We start from the raw sequence: 10,669 nt of genomic DNA, 5'->3' as shown, positions 1-10,669 counted from the left end.
CCCCCTCACCGCACACACACACACACACACACACACAGAGGCAGATAGACAGGACGGGGCCGCGCACACGCACACACCAGCTCAGCATGAATGCAATGTAGACTTTTGGCCAAGATAATTCTTTCCAACTATTAGAAGTATGTGTCAAAAGATTGAATGTAAAATTTAAAATTGTTGTCTTTCGTTTAACTGCAACAAATAGCCTCAAACTGAAAGAAAGTTAACTACATAGGAAGGTTCTTAATGGTCAATAGTACAGTAGTGAGAGGTCACCTTAGCACATATTGCATTTTATATATAAGAACACATCCAATAACTTGGATCTTTCTGATCCCCATTCAATACAACATTAGAAGTGTCAAGCTCACAAGCACACTTCATGTGAGAAAAATACTACTCACCTTGTGTTCTTCTTCCAGAAAATGTTATCAAATGCTTTGTCGCACTTCTATAAGATTTCATCAAATCATCTCGGTGGCAGCCAAGTCCAAGTAGGCCCTACATTGAAAATTTAATTAAAGTTAGCATTCATCAAAAAGAAATTCAGAGTGATAATGTTGCACCATAATTGCTCAAATAGTATTGCTCAGACCATGAGACTGAAAATATGGGGGAGGCCTATCCCACAAATTACGAATAAACAGTGAAATAGCACTCTATTAAATAACCTGGACAACATGCACTGAGAATGGCTTTTGTTTTACTCACAGTAGAATGATAAAGCCACTGCGTAACATTGCTCTTCTTTTCAGATCCCAAGCCGAAAACATTGACTCTATCACTTGTTAGCCTAGGCTAGCACAGCCTATGGGATGGGTGGCTAGCTAACCTAAATCCACCCTATGCTCGGACAGTATTTGGATACAGTAAATTGGGTTTGGGCTTATGTGTCAGTTCTCAAATCGGTGCCGATGACAATAAGCGTCCACAAGACTCCACTGTCACAACCGATATCACTTCAAAATAAAAATAACTTTTAAATCACACTCGCAGTGTTGTCCATCCTCCTTGTCGTGTTTCGTCGACTTTACTATTTGCCCTCCTTCGAAGTGTCGATAGCGGGTGTCGATAGGTTTTTTGTTCTGCAGATACTAAACGCGATTATATGCAGGTCAGTTGACAGTTCGAAGTAAACATGGCGAGAAACGTCAACCGCGAGTGTGATGTGATTTAAGATTTATTTTTTTATTTTGAAGTGTTCATGGTTGTGACTGTGGAATCGTGTCGACGACCACCTCGGTGGCCAAACTGCCAACCGTTTGGTGTAAATACTATTATGTCTTGTGCGGACTTTGGTTCGGTCTACCACAGTGCTCCACTTCGACTCTCGTGGAGGTTATGGCTCCTTATCCATTCCAGCAGAGTGCTGCTTGTGATACAGACCAGGACGATTGGTATCAGGATGACAAGGTTAGTGACATATTCCTGCTTTGAATGAAGAGAATTGCCTCCGTTTTATTCCATTCAAAATTAACTATACCTAATTTAGAAGTTAAAATATGCATTCTACAGATTTCTTTATCTTCCCCTGGTAATAATATAATGTAACATAATAGCAGATAGGAATGACCCCAAGTAACAAGTTACGTTGGTGTCATTTATTGTGATTGGATCAGAAACAATAGTTGTATTCATATTTTGTTAAAATAGAGACTCTATACTGTAAGTGGATTTTTTATGAAACAACCTACAATTATTTAAATTTGGCAGGTGAATGTGTACAAGAGGATCGTTTTTTACAAGAATGACAAAGTCAGTGTCTCTGAAATACCAGTCTATTTCATTAGGTCAGAACTGTAGATTGAAAATACTCGAGGTTCTGCATGGATTCTGTTTTGTTGGCTTAGAGTTTTAACAGCTGGTCTTGAACTGCATGTATAGTTTGGAATGTTTCAGAAATTGATTTTGAAAACTGGTCGAGTGTCAATGATCAAGTCATTTGCAAATAGACCCTTTTGCCCACAAAGTGGCAATGTCGCAAGTAGAATCCTAAACGTATTTTGAGTGTCTGTCAACAAAATTATACATCACCACTGGATTCCTTGGAAAATTTACCAGAGACAAGTGTTTCTAATTTTTTCAAAATTTGCCCAAATTACAATTTTACTACAGAGATTTGCGTTGTTGCCAAATTATAGACTAAAAGGTGTACCCCCCCCCCCCACATCCACAAACCCACACCGAAAACCCGGATGGCGTTGCCGGTGGCTGGAAGTGGAGTTGGCTACTCCGTTTGGTGGAGGGGCGGTCGTACCTCCACAACTGCGAAATATTGAAATATCCCGCGAACTAAACAAACAATAATATCCCTTTTAATCCGAAATAAACTAGTTTTCGTAAACAAACGGACGGCGTAGGCGTGTGCCGCAAGTTCATTATGTTCTTGGAAGCCACCAGCTCGAGCCCGAGTTATCATTAATAATACTTGGCTGCCGGCGGCGGGCGGCGCGGGCGGGGTAAGTAAGGAAACCACACGCCGCGACCGCGACAGCGAGCGGCGGAAGGACGAGCGGGTGGACGTGGAGCAGCACGGCGGCGTGCGGTCGTGTTTGGGCGGCTTGTGTGTGTGCGCGCGCGCGTGTGTGTGTGCGCGCGCGCGTGCGTAAGCGTGCTGCAAAAACAAAATTACTAATAAGCACCATACCTTTCAAAACAGTTGCGAAAATAAATCGACTTTTCAGAAAGTTATACAAATATGTTTCGTAACGTTCAAGAATTCACTGCTCATATTTTTTTACCAACTATATATGCACCTTTCAGACTGTGTAGTCAAATATTTGTCTTTTACAAGTCTCTTTGTGAAATAACAATATGTCAAGTTGTTAAAAACGGAGTTTTTGTCATGAAAACCTAATCAAGATAATTTAAAAGCGATCATTTGCCGTCGAGCCTGCCGTTCAGCCGATGCTAGGTCTCATAGCGCCTGCTAGGTAGGCAATATGTTGACCGCAGTGCATGAGTGTACTGCGGTGTGGCCTACCCAGAGTCTCGCAGGCGCTAAGCTGCCCTAATGTTGTTGAATTGGATCTGTGAGGAAAACGGAAGTACTTCATGGGCGATCTCTTGGGGTCACCGAACTCAGACACTCATTGGCGTGGGCATAGGAAAGCACCATGTCGCTGCGACGATTTCCAGCATTTCCACATTAACTCCAACATTGAACTAAAGCAGGTATCTGCATCAGACCAAATCACTAGAATATTAGTTATATAGTCACCAAAGCTCTGTCCTGATCATCCGAACCTTGCTGCAGTGCACACAATAATGCAACTACGCCATCAACAAATCGTTAATAGCCACACATTCGTATTTTTTTCACAGTGTTAAAAAGAATGAAGGTGCGTTCAAATAAGCTTCGAAATGTGATTGGTCTGTAGGTGTAAAGCCATCAGCAGAGCGTACGCCTGGCTCGCCGGTGGCCTGCCCTAGCACTCGCCACCACAACACGCCTTCCCTTCCCGCCCGCTGTGCTCCTGGCCACGAGAGCGTTGCTCCTATCACCGCACAAGCACCCCCCCCCCCCTTTCCGAACAACAGCGCACGCCGAGGCGTGCTCTTGCTCTGCGGCTGTGGTTAAGCTACGTCACACGAGCCTGTCACATTCGTAGTGCAAGGTCAATGTAAAATTTGTTGGTTCCATTTACGTCCAATAGGTTTTCCACTCCAGATTACTGGCGAAATTCTTGCCACCCGGGGTATAAATCCTCCGGGACTTTTATAGCTTGGGAGTCGAGGGGGGTATATATGCCCCAGGAAATTTATACCTCCTTCAATTGGGAAGGGGTGGTGGTAGGAGGGCGGGGTTAAAGATACCCGGGGGGATTTGTACCGGGGGGTACGGTGGTATAGATTCACTGCGACACCTGAATCGGGATAGTTGAGAGCTTCCTGTCAAGTCCGTGCCCTTTCCGCTGGAAGTAGGAAGCCCGTCAGCACACGGTATCGTCGCCGTCACCGACGCCGTCAGTGAGCACAAGAAGTCGGAAGATGTGGAGAGGGAGGGGGCTCCCCGGTGGCGCTACTAAAACTTTTATTGCGTCGCGCAGTGACTGTGGTGTCAGATTTCCAACCTAGCAGAACCATCAAGTCTAGAATGCGGATTCCCTTAAATCTAGGTCGAAATCGGTTCCAAACCTACACAGTAAAAACAATGTCTCATATTTTGAGGCAAAAGGGAAAACTTTTATTGACTCCCATGTTTGAGGAAGAGTCCTCCGATCTCGCTTCAAATTTTGAGAAAACTTCTCAAAAAACGAGGAAAAATCCCACATTTTTTGAGGAAACGTCCTCGAAATTTGAGGAGTTTTCATAAAACCAGGGGAGTTCCTCAAAGGTTTCCCTTTTCCCTAAAAAAATGAGACATTGTTTTTACCGTGTAACTAGAAGGGTTATATGTATACCCCTGCGAATTTCACTCAATCTTTCTTATTTCTCAGACTCAGTCTTTTCTTTGCTATGAATTCAAGACAGAAATCGAAGATTTCGGTTTACACTCTAAATGGGGAGGGACAATTTTTGTACCTTAGTTAGATGTGTCTTTGAGCACATCTTCATCAGATACAAATTTGTCTGTACAGAGGTACAAAGTGTACCTAGGCTAGGTACAAATGTTATATTTTGTATGTGACTTCGATGCAAATTTGCATTTGGTTTAGATGTGCTCAAAGACACATCCAGCCTACGTACAAAAATTGTCCCTCGCCATTTAGTGTGTACCATAATTGCCCTCGCCGTGAACGCTACAGTTTTAAGTATTTAAAAAAATATCATTGTAATACTGTCAATATTTAATTTATCTGTGCGTAAATTTTTGTTCCGATTACCAAACCAGACCACACAAGCCATGCATCAGCAACCATTGTTTGGGCATGTGAAACATCCGGCAACATATTTTTTTCTGAATGAATGCCGTGTAGCAAGCACAAAAACGCAGTATTTCTATTTTTTCCTGGTTATCATGTTCAGTTCATGTTCCGTTGTTTGTGGAGTGTACAGCTGGAGGCAAGAGATTAACAAGGGTCTGAGGACAGAGCAGGAGTGGTCAGGAGGGTTGTCTATGTCGTGTGAGAGGGACATCGCCGTGGGCTGCCATTCAAGATCTTGATCAGACAAGGCAAAATGTGGCGTAGGAGGTTAACGGAAAAGATAGAGTTTTCAGTTTTCACAAACCATTGACATTAATGCTCTTTAATTACTCTTAAGGAAATGAATTACAGTGGCATTTTTCATTTGTAATTATAACAGCATGGAGGAGCAGATCATTTGCAGGCCATTTTCCCGTTGCTTATAGTGTCCTGCAGATCAAAATAGAAGAGAGCAAAGGCATTATTACCGAATACCTCGATGATCATTAGTATCAATTCAAATTAAATGTTATTTAGAACTGTTTTTTGAGTTTTATCGGGAAAATCTAACCAGTTGTTGAACGAGTTGCCTAACACTTGCCGGTGTTCCCCGTCCAACACTTTGGTTTATCAAAGTATTTCTTGACCAGAGCACAATGATGAAACGTTTGATAGAGAAACGCGAAGACCCACCACTATTAAACCCCATTTCTCTCACCTTCAGTAGTAGACGTAGCTGCTGTGCATCGGGGAGCTGTAGGTGTAGACGTACGGCACGTAGTTGGTGTGCGTCTGGTGGTAGGTGCGGGTGTGGTGCACCACGGGCACGGTGGCTGACACCACGGCCGGCGACGACACGACGTACGAGTAGGCAGCAGCCACAGCCAGGAAGGCGGCGAGGAGGATCAGGTGCTTGAACATGGTGAGGGCGAGGTGTGTCTCTGCTGGACGATTGCTTGAGCTAATCTGTCCCGTCGTCCCCTCGCGCCCCCTTTTATACAGAGCGGCTCCAGGGCGGTGCTCTACCTGATGAAGATTCCCCCGGATGTAATATTGTCATTGTTATTTTTGGGTCACCGACGGACAGACCCGGTGCTGCTGATCCCCTTATTCAAGCGGGAGGGAGGAGGATGTGTTGGGGAACGGGTCGATGGGTCCAGGTGGACATCTTGGCATGCGAGTCTGGAGTCTGGAGAACGAAAAGGGGGGCAGGGGAGGGGTGCCTTACGTATTTTGCCGAGGAATTCACCTGTGGTCTCCTGGCCATCGGATCCGGGATAGGTCAGTTATTGGCGTCGCCCCCTCCTCCCACTCTACTGTACCGCCAAGCACCTTGTTTTATTGATAATTGCTTTCATCACGGCCATTTCTTCGCTCGAACCGTGGCGTGGCGCCACCTAAGCCTTCTGACGCTATCCCTCCCTCGTTGGTGTTCCAGAGAGCGAGAGCACTGGAAACACAAAGGTGCGACATAATTCACTTTCAGGGGTGTTAGTGCTGTCGTGCCTCTCTAAAGGCATCTAACACCAACACCTCTAAAGGTGCTACAATTGCGCACCTATCGTGCCTCTGCAAAGGCATTAGAGCAGTACGACCCCTGAGGGGTGTTATATCACACCTTTGCTTTTCCAGTGAGGGTTTTTGTGAAGTTTTTCACCTTGCGAACGAACGCTTTGCGCTAGCAGAAGGGTTATTGGTGACGCAAAGATTACGCGAGCGCGACTAATTCTCATTCAATTTCTATTGAAACAGAGCCCATTGTTAGCCTTTAGTCAAGTTCAGAAAGAGACCACCAGGGGAACTGGAGAGAATCTTTGCATCGCCATTATGATGATGTGCTGTCAAGCACCTGATTCGTTGCTGATTTGCTCGTTTTTTGCCCACTCTTCTGCTTTGAAAAAACGATAGCGCGGGATCATGCAAACGCCCTGTGTCTGCCTGGCCGTCTGTTTCACTAGATGGCCAAGCAGGCTCAGCCCCTGCCGAACTGAGTCATAGAGAACGGATACTAGTTATCTCTGAACGGAGTTGCCGGCGGAGCGAAGTAAAGCTGGCAACTCCGTTTGGCGGAGGGGCGGGCCTGCTTGTTGTTTGGGGTGAATGTGACATCATGGAGTGGTTCAGTCGACCTTTTCCGTGCGCTTTTTCGGACAGCACACAACACACACACGGTGTGAAGTTAGTCGGCCACATTTCCCCTTCTAACTCCCTACTCCCTACCTTCAACCCTCTCCTGACCCGACGACCCGCCTACTCATTCTTACCTTACCCTCCCCCCCCCCCCCTCAACCAAACCTCAGCGAAGCTCCGGCAGTACTTCCGACTGCCTATGCCACCAGAATGAATATGTATTGGCCTATCACATCGCCATGCATTGGCGGCGCCCTTCCCGCTCCGCTCCCTCCCCACTCCCCCTCGTCTCACCCTCCCCCTTCCCCCTCTATCACACCCTCCCCCTTCCCCCCTGTCTCCCACCCTCTCTCCCACCACTGCAGAGGCCCGCTCGCTAAAATTCACCGAATGTGTGGGTGCTCCGCGAGTTATGTGTTTGGTTATGGAGAAATAGCGCCGAGGGGGTGGTGGGGGGCTAGTTAAGAGCCCCTTTCCCGCGGCGAGGCCCGCCCGGCTTCAGGCGCTGCTTGCTGCTGCGTTGGTACTTAGCCCCCCACCTCCTCCCTCTCCCATCCCTCCCACACCTCGCCAATATCCCTTACTGTAGCCTCGACTAGACTGCTTTTCCCGGTCTTAAAGTTTTTCGGCTTCGCATCTGGCTGTGGGCGTCCTAGACGGAGCGTCGAACGCCAGCGCATAGGTCAGTCCGGCGCACGGACAAACCCCCATACGAGGAATAATTGCGCTGACTCCGTTGCCGGGAAAAGAAAAACAATTTGCAGTCGCAACCGAGAATTTGATGCGGGAACTGATATTGAAATTGATTGAGGGACGACTTGCACTGTCAGTAATAATACTAATAAGTGAGTCGTGGTAGCAACCAAAAACTCAAAATCTTTTACAGAAAGAAAATCCCTTTTCCCTCGCGCGAGCGCCTGCGCGCTAGCCGTCCCGCCGTACTCGTGAGTCCCGCGGGCTTGCCTATCCCGACCTTGGTGGGCGCCATGACCTTGCCTGCGCGCGGCTGGGGTCCTCTATGGGACAAGGTGCCCCCCTCCCAGCCGCCTTCCATGGGGATCCCTGACCTACGGGGAATCACAATAACTTTGGCAGGCGACGATGGGCGCCGTGCCAGACTGTGACCACTCGCCGCGACTCAAACACCACTGGCCCATCCACAAGTCACAATACAAAACCCCAATAAAAAAAAGGATGTTTTTTTTTTTGTAGTAAAAGAGTTTGGCGCCGCCATGACGGAACGCTGGGCGTGAAGTAGCTCCCTAATCGTTCCACATACTTGGAAAAAATGCGCCAACTGTACCATTCTCCCTTTCAAAAATGGTTTGCGTACGATCCAATTCGTAAAGACGATATTAATTTTATTTTCTTGAATGTGTGATAGCGAAGCCTTCTACTCCAGTGACGAAAAAAGTTTCGTTCTTGTTAGTTTGTTAATATAGTGGCCATTGTTTCTCAACCTGAAAATGTCGGTGTCCTTTAATACCTACTCGCAGTTCAGCACGCAGGTATTGTAGTGATTCATCCTCGACCCTTGCTCTCATACCGTGGGCCTCACTACCTCGTTTACCTTTCGACTTGCGTCGGGTGTCGTGTCAGTGCCACACGCCTTGCTGGAGCAGTGTTGTTAATCCTGTTGCGTGAGATGTGGACAGGTGTGCATGCACGTGCACCTAGCTATAAACCCATAGAATTGTTGAATTTTAACTATTGATAAATTTACTTTGCGCCTAGTCCAGCGTATGAGCTGCTGAGACATTTTTGTGATACCGGCGCGCGTGACTGTGGGCATCTCTTTTGTGCCGTGGTGTCCAGGACTTGTGCGTCTGGAGCGGGTGTGTGTCTCTGGAGTGCTGGCTGCTTTTCTTGTCATTAAGACCGCACGAGCATTATATGAGCTTGTCGTTCTCCTCGCTTTACACCGCCATGGTTTCGTTTTATGGCCATCATGTCCTTTTTTTTTACATTAACTTTGTATTATTGTTCCATTGAACTCAAGCTCCAGCAGCTCCACCTCACTCATACCTCCGTATTTTATTTGTGTAGATCATTGTTGTCGGGTAACAAATGAAAATAAAATGTTAAAAATTAGGTTTTATATTTCGAAGAATTGGTACACATGTTCGTCAAATGTTGGCGGTGGGAGTGATTTACCTAATCCGTACGGCAATTCGTGTCAGTAGAAAAGCCGCTGCCGTTTGAAAGTTATTGCGTTTCGCATCCTTCGGAGGCATACTGATCACTTGACTTTGACGGACTTCTGTAAATAGAAAATGGAGCATCAGACACGCGTGTGTACATGTGAAGTCTATTCTAAATAGTACTGCTGAGAATACCACGTATGGGCTCCTCGCCCTGAAAAAAAAGATGCGCCTTCACTTACCATTCCTAACGGTACAGGTATGCGCTGGAGTAGGCGAGGGGCGAGTAGGCGAGTGGGGCGCTGTAGGCACTGTAGGCGTAGGGATACGATGCGTAGCCGGTGCTGTAGTAGGCGGAGCGGTACAGCGGGCTGGCCACGTACGGCGTGGTGGCGATCAGCTGGGGCTGGGCGGAGACGGCGGCCAGGACGGCGAGCACCAGCACGACGACGAGCTTCAACATCTTGGTGCTGAGGGATGTGTGTGTCTTGCTGCGGAAGACTAATGCTGTCTCCTGGATCTGGCTTTGTTTATATACGTAGATACTCGTCGCCCCGCCTCGCACGCTGCCGAATATGATTGGGGGGAGGGGGGGGCAGCGAGCAGTGGGGGATGCCTCCAGCCTTGTGGCGTACCCCTCGGGGCCAGGGTCAGAGGCGCGACGCTCCTAGCCATCATCACGTGACAAACACTCAACGCCTGCATATTGCACCGCGCATCTTTATGCATACAAAAATGCAAAAGTTGGAAATTTGGAATTCTGCATGGCTTCCTTTAAAAACGTACCACCCTGTCCTAGTAGTACAGAACTGCCGTACGAGGAGAAAAATCTGTTATCACTATCACTCTTGGCTCTTCTTTGTTATCGCCACATTACCTGATAACAAATCTCACTATTTGCGACAGTTCAGTGTTGTTACTAGAGCGTGAAGACCACAAACCACATACAGTAACTGTTGTAAACTTTGTATAGGCCAGTTACAAATAATTCTGCGCCCGCTCTTCTTGCGTATTTTTTAATGCACCGTTATATACAATTCGTTCGAATTTGTGTAAAATTTGCGAAAATTTGTCGATAACGGCTGTGTTGACATTTTTGCTGAGCTTAACTTGAACTTGAAATTAAACTTTAACTTTAAATGCTCAGCTCTGTCAGGAAGCGCAAGGGGAGACCGCCCGGAAGACGGCGTGAAGTGAGGCGCTTGGCGTGAGACGTGGGATGTGAGCTGGACAGGCATGCCAACCAAAATCGCGAAAACATTTTAATTTTAGCGCGCCGCAGGCCAAGGTAGACGCACATTTAGCTCAGCTTCACACGGTTTTAACGTGCGTCTACCTTGTATTGTTTTTCCGGGCCACCCTCCCTCACCCTGCGCCCCAAACCCCTTATCATTGTCGTCGGAATTATTTTCATCTGCCCTTTGTGTGTGAACACTAACTGGGAAAGTACTTTTTGTGAAACAGCTAAGCGTGTTGGGCAGGGCTGAGCTGACGCGAGCTGACGCGAGCTGACGCGAGCTGACGCGAGCTGACGCGAGCTGACGCGAGCTGACG

At 47.2% G+C, this 10,669-nt stretch overlaps 2 long non-coding RNA genes and 1 other non-coding gene across 3 annotated transcripts in view; all 3 read right to left on the bottom strand.

Moving 5' to 3' along the window:
• The window catches only part of LOC113210274 (uncharacterized), a 19,208-nt gene extending 18,485 nt beyond the window's left edge, over positions 1 to 723 (bottom strand). Inside the window, exons 1-2 of the transcript XR_008010777.1 lie at positions 709 to 723; positions 402 to 498 (exon numbers count right to left, since the gene is read on the bottom strand). This is a non-coding gene — a transcript (uncharacterized LOC113210274). The remainder of the gene's footprint in view (positions 1 to 401; positions 499 to 708) is intronic.
• Positions 724 to 5,171: 4,448 nt separating this feature from the next.
• On the bottom strand, positions 5,172 to 5,811 carry LOC127748793 (uncharacterized). Its single transcript, XR_008010780.1, has 2 exons — positions 5,563 to 5,811; positions 5,172 to 5,294 (listed from the first exon to the last, which is right to left on the bottom strand). It is a non-coding gene; the product is annotated as an uncharacterized LOC127748793 (long non-coding RNA).
• Positions 5,812 to 9,055: 3,244 nt separating this feature from the next.
• LOC127748792 (uncharacterized) lies at positions 9,056 to 9,626 on the bottom strand. The gene is made up of 2 exons (XR_008010779.1): positions 9,358 to 9,626; positions 9,056 to 9,234 (listed from the first exon to the last, which is right to left on the bottom strand). It is a non-coding gene; the product is annotated as an uncharacterized LOC127748792 (long non-coding RNA).
• Between the last annotated feature and the right edge of the window lie 1,043 nt (positions 9,627 to 10,669).

This window comes from Frankliniella occidentalis, unplaced genomic scaffold (genome assembly GCF_000697945.3).
Source record: "Frankliniella occidentalis isolate FOCC.00 unplaced genomic scaffold, Focc_3.1 Scaffold13, whole genome shotgun sequence".
NCBI classification, from domain to species: Eukaryota; Metazoa; Arthropoda; class Insecta; order Thysanoptera; family Thripidae; genus Frankliniella; species Frankliniella occidentalis.
Note: the sequence above shows the minus strand (reverse complement) of the source record. Positions and strands in the feature narration are given on the sequence as shown.